Genomic DNA, 17,613 nt, shown 5'->3' with positions numbered 1-17,613 from the left:
GTCAGAGTACCTCATAGTACTAGCCTCTCTCTCTTCCTCCAGTTTTCTTTCTATAGCCTCTTGTATTTATGGAAACCACCTAAACAATGAACAACTTTTAAACTGCTTTTAAAATAAAAATTTTAAATAATCAGAACAAAAGTATTAGTATCATCTTGCAAAAAAAAAAAGCTTGCAATTTAATGCTAAGTGTTTGTAGAGGGAGGCAAGAAGACAGATCTTTACCTTAGAAAGTTGTCATTTAACATTTTGTAATAGATGAATAAACCCAAAGTTTTAGCATCAAGTGTTAACTCTCACTAACTGACTCTAACTTTCATACACCCCATTCCTCCAGCATCTTTTGAACAAAAGTTAACTGCTTTTTTCCTGAGACAGAAAAATAAATAGAGGAAAAATGGCAAAGCAGATTCACACTGAAGGTGAAATTGTGTAAGCTGACAAGTTTATATAAACGTAGTAGTTTCCTCACGTCAACTTTCTGAGCATTGCTAGACTCCCTTCTGGTGACCTTCCCCCCTTAGTAGAATCTATACCTTTATGCTGCTCTCTAGTTACACACTGACCACCACTGAAATATTGAATACTTGAGAAATGCACTGTCTCCATTAGTGCTGTCATCAAGGTATCTTCGCTGGACCAAAGACTATGCCTTCCTTCTGCTACATGGCTTTCAATATTTCTTTTTTACTCCATGTTGTCTATTGGAGTGCTTTTTTGTCTATTTTTAAGTGCTTTTAGCATAAGCTCCTTTACATTCCTTTTTAAAATAGCCTAGGTATGAAGATTAAATATATTCAATAAATAAATACCTGTTGTAGGCTTTTTTCCCTTAAAGGCCTTTTCCTGAAAAATGGTCAGTAGGACTAGTGACTTAATGAATTTCTGGTTAAAACTGCATGGTTGACCCTTTCCAAAACATTGCTTAAACTGAAAGGAGTCATATGAATGTGAGCTTTGTATCTCTGATACACTAGTGTCAGGTTAGGGGGAAGATACAAGGTCTTGTAGACCCCTGGAAATCTACAATTTATTTATTGCTTTTAGGACCCCAAATCAGAGCTGACCCTATGAGAATTCAACAGTGAAGGTGTCAGGACAAATCTCATCTTAGTTTCTATTAGCAACAGAGCCCACGTTGACAAAACCAAGAAATGAGCAGAATGTTTAAAACTTCTGTAGACTTGCTAATGTAAACCAAATCTCATGTGATTTCTATAGCAGAAATATTTAATGCTTTGTGATGCTTCTACATACTACCAAAATGCTGCAAAGCTGTACATTATCACCTATCAACACATTGCTTGACCTGAATAGAGAATTCTGTGTATTGATTCAAAGTATTAACCTCCTTTTGAGGAGAAAAGTCACATTGTTGCCCTGTGCTGCTTTATCATTAGAGGATGGTCCATGCTGGCCATCTGCTTGGTGAGCAACAGGAAGTGACTAATTCTATATGATGCTAATTTGTTGAGTATTTAAGTCCTAGCATAATTTTTTTTTCATTTCCTTAGACAACTTACCTTTTTATGTAAGTTTTCTAAAAGTACCTTTTCCATCTTCTCTAAAGAGAGGGTTTTAGTCTGAATTTAAAGCTTCAGCTTATCCCAGCACACTTGAAATTCAAAACCCATACTTGGAGACTGCCTTGACACCTCACGATGTAGAATCTCTTAGTGAAAAACCACTCTGTAGGAGTAATTGGGTACCGTTTGAAGATGCGTGGATTACCCCAACTGGTAGAATGGAATTTAGCAAAAATGAATACCAATTTAGTGAAAAGTGCCTGATTATATGATGTCAGGTTACTTGGTGTGAGAAGATAATGACAAATTTTCTGCTTGTGTGTTATTAACGCTTATTGTGATTAACTAGTGGTCATAGATAATTCAAAGACAGGAAGGTGTGACTGTGATTGGCTTAAGTACAAGACTGCCTACAATAGCGAATGTCCAGTAAAAGTCCTGATGGCAAACACCAAACTTGGGACCTTGGAAAACAGAGTCATCTTTCCTGAATCCTGAACATCCTGTGCTAGGAAATACAAGGACTCCAGTTTGACAAATTTGCCTCTCTAAGCTGTGATCAGTGCTGGTATAATTTGCTATTCTGGATACTGACTTGGTTTGTAAAGTTTTAACACCTAGCTATATTACTTACGATGGAGATTATAGGTAAATGTAGACTCCACCAAATTTAAAAGCAACTTACGACATTATGTAAACACCCTTGATTTTGAAATGATTTAAGTGTTTTCTCAAGTGTTTAACTCATCATTTATGACTGAAAACTGCCAGTTCACCTAGGTAGATATGCACATTAAGAATAGTAAAAATTATTATGTTTACCATGAAAGAGAATATTTAAGTAATTTTCTTATTAATAGTTCCTTTTTAAAATATCCTAATGGAATATTTACAAGATGTAGAAATGTGATCATGTTAACAGTTCTCCCCTCAAACAATAAATGTGCATTCAGTAAATATGCTTATTCCCTTTCTGACATCTTCTGTTTCTACAAAAAGGATTTCTTGAATCACATGTGACATAGGCAGGGCTTTGGCAGTACCTTCAGTTTGAGAGGAAACTGCAAAAATATTTCAAGTAACCATCTAGATGACTTAAGTCAAAACTCAGGGAGGAAGATGAAAAACTAGCTGTAGAAGGTGGTTCATTCTATGCACATATTTGCAAGGTCAGGTTGGAGGATATCATAACTTCGGTGGCCTGATTTTTTATTTCAAATCCCTTTTCACAGTAATATTTTGGCTTAAGCTTGTGTTATCATGAATGCATCTATTGCCTTTTTCCACTCAAAGATTTGCAGTTCTCCAGATGTGATACTGTGTAGGAGCTGACAGCAGCAGAAGTAATCACACATCTGATCATCTGGAATATGTCACTATCCATGTTAATGTATGAACTTTTAAACCATTTATGGGCAGATTATGGAGAAGGTCTTTATCTTCAATATAATATAACATCATTTGTGATTTATTTAATATATGCCCCTAGTACATTCAGTTTTATATTATTCGCCATTAGTTTTAGTTCTAATTTTACTTTAAAATCTAACTTAAACTCTTTTTAAATCCTGAAATCCAGAACATTCTGATATAATCTCATAGGTTGTGTATTTTCTGTGCCTTTTACATCTTCCAGTTCTAGGTAGGGATATTACATGAAGGAAAGTATTGTTTTTAAAAATAGTAAGAATAATCCAGCTGCCAATAATCTTGAACTCTAATGATGATGAATAGCTGTTTTAGGGTTCTGTTCAGAAACAAACCCATAGAATTATAGAATGTGTTGATGTGTTTGTGTGTTGTATTTAAAGGAATTGGCTCCTGTCATTGTGGGGACCAAGTCTGAAATCTGTAAAACATCTGGCCTACTGAAAACTCAGGCAGGAGTTGATATTTGCAGTCTTGAGGCAGAATTTCTTTTATGAAGTCTCAGTTTTTGCTCTTAAAACCTTCAACTGATTGGATTATATTGATCACATTATTAAGGGTAGTCTCCTTTTCTTAAGGTCAACTAATTGTAGATGTTAACCACATCTATAAAATATCTTCACAGCAGCACCGAGATTGGTGTTTGATTAAATCATCAGGTACTACAACCTAGCTAAACTGCCATAGACAAGTGAGTGACCATCACAGTCGCTAATGGAATTAATTTCTCTTTATTACCATTTTTCTCTATTACTTTTCCAAGATCTTTGAATGATGCCCAAAGTAAGTGTTCCTACTATCCAATCCTAAAGTCCAAGTCAATGTATGCTATTATATGTTCACTTGGGGTTCTGATCTATATAAATCTGATAAGTTATGATTGCATGGGTCCATAATATGTCTCCTCAACCATGCCAGTGATGCATCACACTGAGCCTTATATCCCAGTTTACCCAGTTTACATCTGTTACCTAGTATAATTTGTAATAGAACTCACTTGTTTCTAAAGTCTGTCTATATTTGGAAGATAAATTATATGATCGCCTTAATCATAACAGAAGGGGACTATTTTAATAAAGGGATAACAAGTGGTTATCATCAAAGACTTATCAGTAGAGATGGTTATCAGGGAGTAAGAAAGGTGTGATCAGTAACACCATGTAAGCAGCCATTAAGTAGCCTTCATGTAGCACTTGTCCTGATATTGACTTTGTGTCAGAAATTTAATTATTTAGTGCATTATGATGATTTACTTATTCTATTTTTGTCACTGATTAAATTTTTGAACTTGATTTCCTCATCTGTACCAAGACTCCTGTATTAATTACCAGAATTGGATTGTGTAATTTAGTAAATCTTAAGTTCATGGGAAGAGAAAATATGCAACATTATTTTATAAAGATTTGCCTCTTTTTGTCACATCTATTTTGGTTACTTCTATTTTTTAATGAATGTATCTCATTCTTGGTACTTTCATAAAGCATTATGATTTATTTTCTATCTTCATAAGAAGTCTGATTTCCTTCTAGCCAAAGGGGTTAAGTTTTATTTTTTTTAATAAACTTCCCATGAAATTATTCATTTCATTTTTAAATATCTTTTCAATTTTAATACTAAATATTAATTGAAGAAAGTGTGATGTTCTTTCTCTAAGCTATGCTTTCAGTAGATGGGATAATACAGCATTGCAAATGACCATTTAAAACCAACAGACGTACTTATGCCACGATCTAGCTGCTACAAATGTGATGGATGAGACCAGGGAGTAAATGGAAATAGACATGATTCTTACTTATCTCAAAGGTGTCATTTAGCAAATGTAGAAAACCCATTTTTCTGAAAAGAAGTATGTATGAAGAGATTTTAAAATGATTATGATAGTAATATTCTTTTTAGTTTTTTAAAAAATTACTCAAAAGCTCCAGCTCCTCTCTACATTCCAGATTATTTCTTTATTGATTTACTTGGATAAAGGTCCATTTGGATTTTTTTGAAAAGAGTCAGTATTTGAAAATGGTAGTGTAATTAGGATGTTGCCCAAGTGGCCACAAAGACAGAGGGGAAGGTCATCACAACTGAGTGGGTCCTGCATTTCCTCCAACACCCTCTGCAGCTTTTCTCATTTGGTCTTAGTGTTCTGCTAGCCGATCGCCTTTCCTCCAGTTCAATTACTGCTCATTCTTCAACGCTGGGCTCCAGCCACAAACTCTCCATAAATAATTTTCATAATGACGTCAACTTGAACAATATTTTCATATTTTCTTTTCACAATCTCCTTTAAATAAGTCTTAGAATTTAGGGTGAAATATTTTTTAAAGAAGTTAGCTTACATTTTTTCTCCTTACATTTTCCGTCTTTTCTTACTGAATTTTCTTTCCATCTCTTCAAGTACTTCCATGACTTTTATGGTAAGGCTTTCTGGGTTATGTTTCCAAAAGTCTAAACACTTGAGGGAAAAGAGATGTAAGCCTTCAAACTCTTCAGGCGAGAGAATGGAGTGGTATTGGTATTGATGAAGGGACTTGCAGATACCTCCCCAGCAGGACCCGAGGACCCCAGGAAAAAATAATAGACATAAGTTCTTGAGGAGGTTTAATTTACACCCAGAGCTCTGCACCAAAGATTTCTGTGTCTCAAGTATGGCCGAAGTGTAACAACGGAGGCTTGAAGTAACCATGTAGGTTGGAACGAAAGGTATCTAAACAGTAACAAGTGTGACCAGATGATCACATCTTCAGGGACTAAAGACCCCTGAAAAAGAGTAGGGGTGGAGATTTCCAAGGTCTTACGTTAAATTTCCCACCAGCCTTATGAGATGAGGTCTTTGGATTTAATAGGGCATGGCTTACAGACATTAACAAATAGAGTCTTTCCGGTACAGCTGAATTTCTGAATGGAAATACACATATACACAGTATTTTGAAATTGTTTCACAGAGACTCATGGGAAGAAATTATGTCCAATCGTGATTCTTCATTTTAAAGTAGAGCTGGTGGAAAACAGTTTCTTCCAAATTGCTTGGTCCTCTAAGTCTCATCCTGAGGAAGAAAGTACACCAGCTTTAGAGTTCAGACACTTCAGTGGTAATTCCAGGCCTGCCACTTCCTCGCTGTGAAAACTTGATGAAACTGATTAACCTCTCTGGACCTATTGTGTTTGATCTCTTGTTCTCTACAACATGGATAGGGCCAAAATCTCAGATCTCTTCACCACAATCATTGTTTCCCAACTTCACCTCTGGTAGGTGGTGTGGATAGAGAGGGAAGCCTTTTAGAATAAATACTTGTTGAAATTATGCTCTGATGGATGGTTGTTGTTCTTGAGAGAACTTGCTTTGCCTTCTAGATGCTCCATTCCCAATGTCATAGGTACTGTTGTCCCCCCACCCCCCAGATGTAGCGGGTAAGTGCCTCACAGACCATGACACCTTCAAATGCACAGTGGGGAGCTGGGTCCTTGTGGTGAGACTAGAGAGGAAAGGAAACAGGGAACTGGAACTGTCGAAAGATTCCTAGACTCACGTCCGGAGCTGCCTCTATAAGGCTTGTGTTCTATGGGTGTCCCTACCTACACCAAGGACCACTCAATTTCTTTACTTTCCTCTACTCCAAATTTCTTTTAAAATCTGAGTTGCAGCTTCCAGTTTCTGATCTCTCACTCTATTACTAAATGATCCAGTTGGATAACTCTTGATTTTTCCTGTCCAATGTTTTTATATTTTTCTTTAATTGAACTTCAATATTTCTTTGGATAGCTAAACCTTCTGTTGATGGTGTGAATATATATAGTTTTGTGAGGCCACTAAATCCAAGGTCCTGACTATTACTAAGCCAAACATTCACTTTACCATACCAGCAACACAGGTCTGGTATGGATTCATCCATGTATTTAGCACTGCTCGTTTTTATTATCTGGAGATTTCTCTTTTTTTCTTTCTTCCTTTCTTCCTCTCTCCCTCCCTCCCTTCCTGTCTTTTCTCTTTCTCTCTTTCTTGAGCTTTTTTTTTTAAACTATTTTTAGTAGCATTTCCATTTGTGGCAGAAAGTTTTCATGATTATATGAGTGCCATTTTTCCAGAGCTGAAAATATTAAAAGTAGCATATTTATGATGATTTTGATGTATTGACCTTCTTACATGTTAGTATAGCTAAATCTGAATGTCTTTTCTTTTAAAATTCTTTTATTATTTCTTTAAATTTTCCATCAGGAGATTAAATAATCACCTATAAATTCTACTTGTAAGAATGCATTTTTAAAAATAATAGAGACTTTAATCCATGTGTACTTATTTGATATCTGCTCTGAAATGAAACTTTTTTTCCAATGTATTTTTCAAAAGTGAGCCAAGTGTCACAGGATCATTTATTAAATAACACTCTTTTCCTACTAATTTGTTAAGGCACCTACATCAAAAACAAAATTCTCACATTGATACTTGTATAAATGATTCTGAAATTATTAGAGAGTTTGACAAATTATTATAAATATAAAATATCAAAAAGGTATTTTTTCAGAAAACAATTCCATTATAATATTTTTAGGGTAAAATCTTACCTTCTCTGTCTTATGTTTCAGAGTGTTACAAGTGACCTTTCACAGGTGATGGGTATTGATTTGAATATGTTGATGAAATCACTTGGTTTGCAAGATGTTTGATAAAAAAAATGAAACCTTAAACTCCCAACTCTGTTGGAACAGATGATGTTTTGCTGCCTGGTGCACCAATATTCATTAAACAGAAGTATGTGTCCAAAGTTCAGGTATGAATAAAAATGAAATGGATTCTCTCAGTGCTTACATGTTAATCTCCATTAGGTCATCGTTTCTCAATACCTGTATGATTTGTACTTTGTTCTTCAATATAAAAGGGGCAATTAAAATATTACAAAGCTTCCATGAACTCTGAAGAACTTTTGTTCTCATTACTAATCATTTTTAAACTGGAATTCTGTAGCCGGCTTTACAAACTTGCGTAATTGGCTAATTCTAGGAACATTTTCTACTCCTATTTTCATCCTTCGTATAACCCTAAATTTTTTTCTCCAGTTATGGATACCAAGCACAAATGGAGGATAGACTAAGAAGAAGAATTTTAAAAGACAAAATTATTTGTAATATTTTACATTGTGGTAACTATATCCTAATTAACTGAATCATACGATGTATTATATTTTTCTTTTATGACTGTCACATGTGAAACATGACCAGAGTTCCCAGCTCTATATGTTCCATGCATCGGTTCCTATCTACCATTACTCGAGATTCTCAATGGGCCTTTTAAACACATGGTGTATCATTAATCCTCTCCAGTGCCTCCATCTCCCTTCCCCTAACTCCCTGTTCCTTTCCATACCCTTCACTTTTTCCCTCACTTTCTCCAATCTATTTTCATGGAAAATATGTAGAGTTAAAGTAGGACAAGTAAGAAACATGTTTATTTCACTGTGTACCAACTAGTCAGCATGTTTGTTCATTAAAGGGAAATGTATTGTGCAAAATAATTGTCATGTGCTATTTTCACTTAGTAACTATTATCAATATTTTAATCTCTTCATTCATAATTTTTGAATCACTGATTCAATTTTTCATTAGAAATATAATAATCATTCAGTTTAATATGTAATATATTTTTAAATAATTTTATTTCATTTAAAGTGAAGTAATTAGGTGATTCTGATCATATTCAGTTTCATCGATGACATCATTAAAACTTACTTTTTAATTTTTATTTTCCCAGAGTAGCCTAAGAGTATCAGTGTCATTGGTTTTGTGACATTTATTGGTTTTATTTATTTTATGTGTTCAACTTTATTGTTATAAACATCTCCAGGTCAGTTATTGTTTTATTAAAATTCATTATTTATCATTATTTAAAATTCAAAATTTAGCTAATCTAGTTTTAAAAAATTCTGTCAAAACACTTTGTTTACACTCTACGTGTTCTCTGAGAACCGTGGGAAGAACAGCTTTATCCTCAGAGGTAGTTCCTTTCTTTAATGTACAACAGAGTGGTTTTCATTTGCAGAATCAATCTGGTGCAAGGCAGGTGTCTCAGTGAAAGAAATTCTAATTTTATTTGCCCTTTATTGAACCCCTCAATTTTTCTTAATTAAACTTCTAGGCTCCTGTCAAGAGTAATGTAATTACTCTCATTTTTATTCAGAGACCTAAGATCTAGAGAGCTAATTATTCATAAATATATGTATACACATACACACATACATAGACAACACACACACACACATATGGTTAATTGCTATTGTTCCGGGCATAAGAGAGCATTCTATAAATTGTCTTAATCTGTTCTCTCCATTTTCCCCTGCAGAGACAAATGCCTCTTCCTTGCTTAATAAGACATCTAATAAAGAATTAAACTTGAACTTACCTCCGCAGACTCGTTCAGTTACTACACTGAAAGAGTTCTAGTACTTGATGAAAATATATATGGAGAGATTAAGGTTTTCAAAGTAACTACAAGTCAGAATATTTGTATATTCTGTGATGGCAACCTACAAAAAATGTAAAGGAAGTATTTTCAACTAAAGAAATGTAAATAACAAATTTATATTTACTATCTATATATATATAACAATGTTGGGAAAATACAGAACAGAGATTAGCATAAAATCACTTGGATATCATTAAAATTAAACTCCTTTAAATAACATATGATGGGATAACATAATATATTTCAAAACAGCACAAATGAGTCAGAAAGTAGATGTTCAATAAACAATAATTGAATCTGAATTTGAATTAGGAAAAAGTCTTATTATTTACAAAAACAGAATGTTATTTTCTAATAATTGGGTACCAAATAGTCTTGTGTGTCTATGTGCCAAGAACAGCCTTCAGACCTGTTCTTAAATAATGTCCCCCTCAGGCACTGGGATTTTTCAATAAAATTAGTTTTGCTGCTACATAACTCTCCTACATTCATCAAACCATTCAATTTTTTTCCCCATTTAAGTCATTAATTGAGAAAAATTTAGCCACATCTGATTCCAAAAAGTACAGATTTATGAAAGTTTAGGTTTGTACATCTTCTGTTCCTCAGATGATCACACAGAAATTTAAAACCACTTCATCTGCTCATGACATTCCTGCCATACAAGTAGGAAATATGAAAGCAGTATAAGCGTGGTAGTAAACCAAACCAAACCAAACCAAAACAAAACAAAGCAAAACAAAACAAAACAAAAATAAGGATAAGCAGAAGAAAGCAGAAGAGGAGACAAATGGTACAGATAATATTTCAGGATAGGTAGTCTTAAAGCAGAATGTAGTATGCATAATATGCTTTTGTCTTCGGAAATCCTCCTAATTCTTCATTGTGATCTGTAATGTCTTGCTTACCTTCGCTCTTGTGAAATTTTTTTCTTCCAGTTTTATTGAGATGTAATTGACATACAGCACTCTATATGTCTAAAATGTACTGTATAATGATTTGACTATTTATATACATTATGAAATGATGACCACACTAAGTTCAGTGAATTTTTTTTTAGCAAACATTATGAATTACATATAAATGACTGAATTTTTTAGTTGACGTATTCCAGCCCCCCTCAAAAAACAACGCAAAACACTGAGGCAATCCCAAATAATCAAACATAGCTTTTGATCTCTATCAGAGGAAACAAAACACCTTTCTTTCTCCTACTTTGCACCCCTGTTTACCTTGTCCCCCTTCTGCAACCCCTATGTTAGATTATCTTGTGTCATGAACTAAGCCACAGCCAGATGATTATAATTAAATAATCTCACTGCAGTGGCTAAGGAAAGCATTCTGCTTCTTTCATCTTCAGAGATGCCTAATGAAAAAAGAAGTCAGACTCACTCGGCACAGTATCAATTAATTTGCTGTGTTCTGTGTACATTTCTTGTTACACCATATGATATCCTTGTGTCACCCAATAAGACTACTAAGGAGCTAATCTTTTTTTTTTTTTTAACACCATTAGTATAAGGAATAACAATATAACTTCTAATTTAGTTTCAAATAGCAAACATCTCTTGTGAAAGATTTACGCACTCCAAAACATACCTCTATGTATCATGTATTAATGTTGTAAATGAAACCCAGAGCAAAGAGGTTTTCCAACTAAATTAATTCAAGCGCAGCAGCTCATTATTTAGACAAGACTTATTCTATTTAAGTGAGTGAGGCAAATAATAAATCTACCTATGAAGTGTAGTACAACAGCGATATGGTCCTTGTGGGCAAGCATCATTCCTAAGTCAGTGTCTCACCTTGACGTTTATTTTCCATAAGTAACAAGTTTACCCTTTAGACAGCATTAAGAAAGCATACATCTTCAGCAAGGTTGCAAGTCATTGAAATTATCTCTTCCTTGGGCAATAAAGAACCTTGATTTCTGGACATGAAAGAATTTAAGGAAGAATAAACTGCATAATATACACATTCACTGCTACTTTCATAATCAATAAAGAGCCAAATATAAATGCACGACTGATGTGTGTTTTGAATAACGTCTGTTTCGAATGTAACAGAGTTTCTTTTCAAGCCATATGGCTGTATAATCTCTTCTTTAAAAACTGCTTTGAGTAAAATTTATCATCTTTTCAAAAGTTATGAGTTGTGGGAATACTAAATTTTATTGTCACTTAGATAAACTGAATAAATTAATTTAGATTCATTTTCATATCCTGATGGGACTCCCCCATCTTAATTCCTTCTCTCTCTCTCCCCCTCTTAATCTCTCTCTGTATATATTATATATATAAAACATATAAAATATTCACAAATTCTAATCAGTTCAAAGTGATCTGAATTACAAGTTGGTAATGAAAGAATTGTTAATATCAATTGAACACATTATTGAATAGAGTTAAATTATTCAGCAGTGCCAGTCCATTACCCTACAAGAAATAATATCTATATTATTCATGTAGAATACCTGGGTACTAATACAGGTTTATATAAAGATCCACATGCTGAAAAGCTGAGAACACTATACCTTGTAGAGAATTAGCTCTTTTTCCATGTTTTCTCCCTGAAGTCATGAAATAAACAAAAAGTCTAAATATAGAAATCATACACAGAGATAGGGAACCAGAGTTAGAGAAATCTCAATATCATTATACCTTTTTTGCATATAACAAAAGGCAGTATTCTGTAGCTTGTTCAGGCTTTAAATGAATGGATTTAAATGAACTGGATTCCTATACCAGTTCCACTACTTACTGTATGGTTTTGGTAAGTCTCTGACCTCTCTATTCCTCAATTTCCCAGTCTGTAAAACGGTGTCAACCTTACTGGATTAAGATGAGAATCAAATGAAGTAATATACATAAAGCACATAGTAAGCATAAATATTTATTGTTTAAAATTTATTTGTGATAAAATTGTTCACATTTATTGAGCACTTATACATGCCAGGCATTGTTCTAAATAAAATGAGTATTAGTATTATCACCATTTTGCAGAAAAAGTAAACTGAGACACTTTAAGGTGAAGTTACTTGCCCATCATTACATAGTTATTAAGGTGTCAAGATTGAGTTCAAGTCCAAACAGTTTAGATCCAAAATCTAGCTACATGCTGAACTATTACTATACTTCTCAACTCATGCAAAAAGTATAGAAAAATTAGAAAACAAAATGTGAAAAAGGGAAAAAAATTCAATTCTACTACCTGGAGATAAATAGACTTGAGTCTTATTTCCTAATAGTATAATATTTTTTTCTGGGCTTATATATTTTTGTCAAAATGTGATCATTCTGTCTAAACTCAGTGTATTTTTAAAAAATAATTATTTGCTTAATTGAAGAGAAGCTACAGTGAGTGAACCAGACTAACAAATATGCCTGACCAAGACCCCTGCTGTATTTTCTTTTATTACCTTAGCTTGAAGCAAGTTTTTTCTTCTTATTTATCTGATAGTTTTCAAATTATGCTATAATTTTCATTAGTATCTAAGTAATTATAAATGAACTCAATTGCAGCATCATTTATAGCATCCAAGACATGAAAACAAATTAAGTGCCCATCAATAGATGAATGCATAAAATGTATATATATACAGTGGAATACTACTCAGCCATAAAAAAGAATGAAATCTTGCCATTTGTGACAACATGAATGTACCAAAAGAGTATTAAGCTAAGTGAAATAAGTCAGACAGAGACAGACAAATACTTTTGATTTAATTTATATGTGGAATCTAGAAAACAAAATAAATGAACAAACTTGACTAAAGAGAAACAGAGTCATAGATACAGAGAATAAACCAGTGGTTGCCAGAGGGAAGGGAGATGAAAGGAGGGGAGAAATAGGTGAGGGAGATTAGGAGGTACAAAGTTTCAGTTACAAAATAAATGAGTCACAGATATGAAATATATAGTATGGGGAATATAGTCAATAATTATGTAACATCTTTGTATGGTTACAGATGACAACTAGACTTACCATAGTGATCAGTTTGGAATGTATAGAAATATCAAATCACTATGTTGTGTACCATGAACTAACATAGTGTTGTAGGTCAATTACACTTCAAAAAGAAATAGACTTATAGAAAAGAGATCAGATTTGTGGCTACCAGAGGTGTCGGTTAGGGGAAAGAGGAATTAGATGAAGATAGTCGAAAGGTACAAACTTCCAGTTACAAGATAAATAAATACTAGGGATGTAATATACAACATTATAAAAATTAACACTGCTGTACATTATATGCAGAGTAAATCCTAAGAATTCTCATCACAAGGAAAAAATTTGTTTTTCTATTTCTTTAATGTATCTATATGAGATGATGGAAGTTCTGTAAACCTATTATGGTCATCATTTCATGATGTGTGTAAGTCAAATCATTGTGTTGTATACCTTAAACTTATACAGTGCTATATGTCAATTATATCTCAATAAAACTGGAAGAAAAAATTTTTAAATAAGTTAACTCTAGAAACATAATGCATGTAGCAGCTTAAAAGGTTAGGAGGAATTTTTTAAGGCTCTAAAAATAACAAAAAACAACAAAAACAAAATTTCTAGGCAAAAGAGAATTTTAAAACAAAATCATTAAGAAATGCACGAGGGAAAAGATCAACATATTTAGTTCATGCACAAAATATACATGTCAATGTCTAGAGCAAATTTAAAAGACAAGAAATTTTTAAAAATTTAATAGTAAGTGATAAAAACAATGAAAATTAATGTTCTTAATACATTTTAAAAGCACATACAAATTGATAATAAAATTTAATTGATATTAAGTAAAAGGTAAATACATAGTATCTGTTAATTAACGAAATAATAAATACAAATAGGCAATATAAACATGAAAAGACAGCATATTAGAAATAAAAGATACAAGGTAAATTAACAATATGTTGTTGTCTTAACAAACTAATAAAGCTAAGTATTTAAACTTTAGTAATAACATTGAGAATGCACCAAAAATATCACGTTTTCTCTACTGGTGCTACTATGAAATTGTGGAATCAAATTAGTCACATTTTAAGGGTGTCTCCAGGGATAACAATCTATCCCTCATTGTCTACAAATGCCTGAACACTTCCAGGGCAAACCAATTCATTCACAAGTGTGAGCATGGGGACCCATGTTGTGCTTCTGGAACACAACAAAAGTCATGGACAATCAGCCTGTTTCTCTCATAAATATAGACTGAGAAACAGCAAAGAAATCTCTTTGGTTAAAAGCTTAAGGTGCGATCTGGAGATCTGTGAGGTGGCCCTGGATGGACTCAACCTAGGCTGTGCTGTACAGAAAGAGAAAAGTGAGAGACACAGAGAAAGGGAGATAAGAAGGTCAGAGAGACATGGCAGATGGCTTTCATTTCCTGTTCAGTCTCTCTCTATGGCCCGACCTCCATGAGTTCCAAGAAACCTCCATATCTCCTAATAATAAACAGCCATTCTTTTGCTCAATTTGTTCCTGATATTTGAAACCAAATCATAATAGAACAAATTGTTTGAGAAAGCAACTTGGAAGACAAGCCAGAGACTGGGAGAAGGTATATGCAAAAGACGTATCTGATGAGGGATTGTTATCCGAAACATGCAAAGAACCCTTAAAATTCAACAATAAGAACAAATAACAATCCAGTTTTAAAAAGGACAAATGATCTGAACGATTTACTGAAGAAGATAAACAGACGGCAAATAAACATATGAAAAGATGCTCAACATCATATGCCTTCAGAGAATAGTAAATTAATACAACAGTGAAATACCACTGCATACCTACCTGAATGACCAAAATCCAAAATAGTGATGACACTAAATGCTGACGAGGATGTGGAGCAACAAGAAGTCTCATTCATTGCTGGTGAGAACACAATGTGGTACAGACACTTTGGAATAGAGTTTGGCAATTTCTTACAGTACTAAACATATTCTCACCATACGATCCAGCAGTCTCACTCCTTGGTATTTACCCTAAAGAGCTGAAACTTATGTCCACATGAAAACCTGCACACAGATGTTTACAGCAGACTTATTCACAATCACCAAAACTTAGAAGCAACAAGATGTCCTTCAGTTCTTGAATGGATGAACTGTAGTACATTCAGACAATGGAATATTATTCAGAGCTAAAAAGAAAGGTGCTACCAAGCCATAAAAAGGACACTTAAATGCACATCACCAAGTGAAAGAAACCAATCTGAAAAGGCTACATACTGTGAGATTCCAACTATAGACATTCTGGAAAAGGCAAAACTATGGAGACAATGAAAAGATCAGTGGTATCAGGAGTAGGTGGGAGGGAAGAAAGAATAGGCAGAGCAGAGAGGATTTTTAGGGCAGTGAAACTATTCTGTATGATACTGCAATTGTGAATACAAGTCGTTATACATTTGTCAAAAACCAGTAGAATCTACAAAGGAGTGAATGCTAGTGTAAACCATGGACTTTGGGTGATAATGATGTATCATCATAGGTTTATCAATTGTAACAAATGTATCACCCGGGTACAGGATGTTGACAGAGAGGAGGACTGTGCGTGTGCCGGGGCACGGTGCATACAGGAACCCTCAGTACTTTCTGCTCAACTTGGCTGTGAACCTAAAACTCCTTTAAAAAATATCTTTTTTTAGAGCAATTTGAGAATGTTTTCAAGAACTTTAAAAATCTCATAAGTCAGAATGAGTAATCCCATTTGTAACATCTATTTTAAGTGGGGGAGTGATATTCAAAATAATCCTACAGATAAATTGTAAAAATGCATTATGTTTTAAAAACAAAGATTTTGGACAGAGTTAACTGCATTGTTATTTATAAAAGTGAAAAGCAATACAAACACCCAACAATAAAGAAATGGCTAAAATATGATAGGGCTATACAAATCAATACTGTGCAAAATTAAAACTGTTTACAAAAACTGATTTAAAATTTGATAAATTAATAGTTTATGGTTTATATCACCAAGTGAGAAGACTATAATGGGAACACCTACTTACAGGCTTTACACAATTTTAAGTCTGGTTTGTACCTTATAGCACAAATAGTTAAAATTTTTAGAACAATTATTAAGGAAATTATGTCTAAGATTGTAATTTTAGAATTTCAGGTAGTATGGCAAACTACTGGGGAAGTCCTTTGTTGCTATTCCAGGCAATAACTTAAAAAAAAAAAAGGTTATTAGGGACAGATTTCAAGTGCTATTCCTCCTAAATATCATTTAGCTTAATTTTTAAAATATTTGATGTCCTATAGACTATTTAATTTTCTTAGCAAATTCTCTTTATAAACACATTGAAAAAAATACTTTTTTGTACATGTGAAATCTAAAAATTACAAGAACTCTGCAAGAGTGAAATACTTTTGATTACCTCTAACCTTCTTCTCTCACTAGAGAAGACTAATAAAAATTCAAAGATAGAGAATTCAGAATGAAGAATATGTCACTTTTAGAATAGAAAAAAAATGTACTACAAACAATTGATTTGAAGATAAATATCAGTATCACTATTTCGCAATGATCATGGTTTCTAAAGATAAATGAATGAATGCAATACTATCTTTAGAATGTAGACTAGGGATGGTATAGCGACCAGCCGTAACCTGACAGGCATAGATTTTATGCATGTAAGCAAGGATCATGTTTCATTAGATTTTTTTTTGAAATTTCATATTATGAAATGTCTCAAGATAACTTGGAACAGTAAATTATTTTTTTTCATTCTCTTATAATGCCAGTATACTTTGTGTGGAAAGTTTGCACCAGTGCAGATTCTGGAGTGGGATGGCTAAGGTCAGAGGCTCTGACACAGTCCAGCTTAGTGAGAACAGAGCAGATCTCACAGAGACATTGTGAGATTTGCTGACATAACCATGCAAAGTGCCTTAGAACAGTGTCGACATCTAGTAAGAGGTTACTAAATGTATGTTCTTCATGAGAAAATTGAAATCAAGAGAGAAATGCTATCCCTCATTTTCATCTTCTCTACAAATTACCAAAATTTTATTCAATAGTTTACCATTTTTATTTATAATATAGTAAAAAGCCAATTGGCCTTTATAGTTTTTCAAAATTATATTGAGTGTGAATCAGTAGTTGGTAATACATTCATTCTCATGTTTAGTTTTCTATGCTTCTTTCAATTTAAACTTAAAAATTCAGTTTCTTAAAATTAGGTGGCGTGTACTTCTCTTATGTTATTTTTCATATTTAATG

General features: G+C 33.4%; 1 protein-coding gene across 4 annotated transcripts in view; it reads left to right on the top strand.

Moving 5' to 3' along the window:
• The window catches only part of POU1F1 (POU class 1 homeobox 1), a 237,473-nt gene that overhangs the window by 204,214 nt on the left and 15,646 nt on the right, over positions 1–17,613 (top strand). Inside the window, exons 3-4 of one of the 4 annotated variants that reach the window (XM_032477532.1) lie at positions 7,530–7,714; positions 9,280–9,503. The gene's annotated coding sequence lies outside the window, so the exon portion shown is untranslated. Of the gene's footprint in view, positions 1–7,529; positions 7,715–9,142; positions 9,504–17,613 lie in introns of those variants that run through there. The other 3 variants (XM_032477539.1, XM_032477526.1, XM_006187011.2) reach the window with 3 other exon arrangements.

This window comes from Camelus ferus, chromosome 1 (assembly GCF_009834535.1).
Source record: "Camelus ferus isolate YT-003-E chromosome 1, BCGSAC_Cfer_1.0, whole genome shotgun sequence".
NCBI lineage: Eukaryota > Metazoa > Chordata > Mammalia > Artiodactyla > Camelidae > Camelus > Camelus ferus.
The sequence above is the reverse complement of the archived record's forward strand: the minus strand, read 5'-3'. Positions and strand labels throughout refer to the sequence as shown.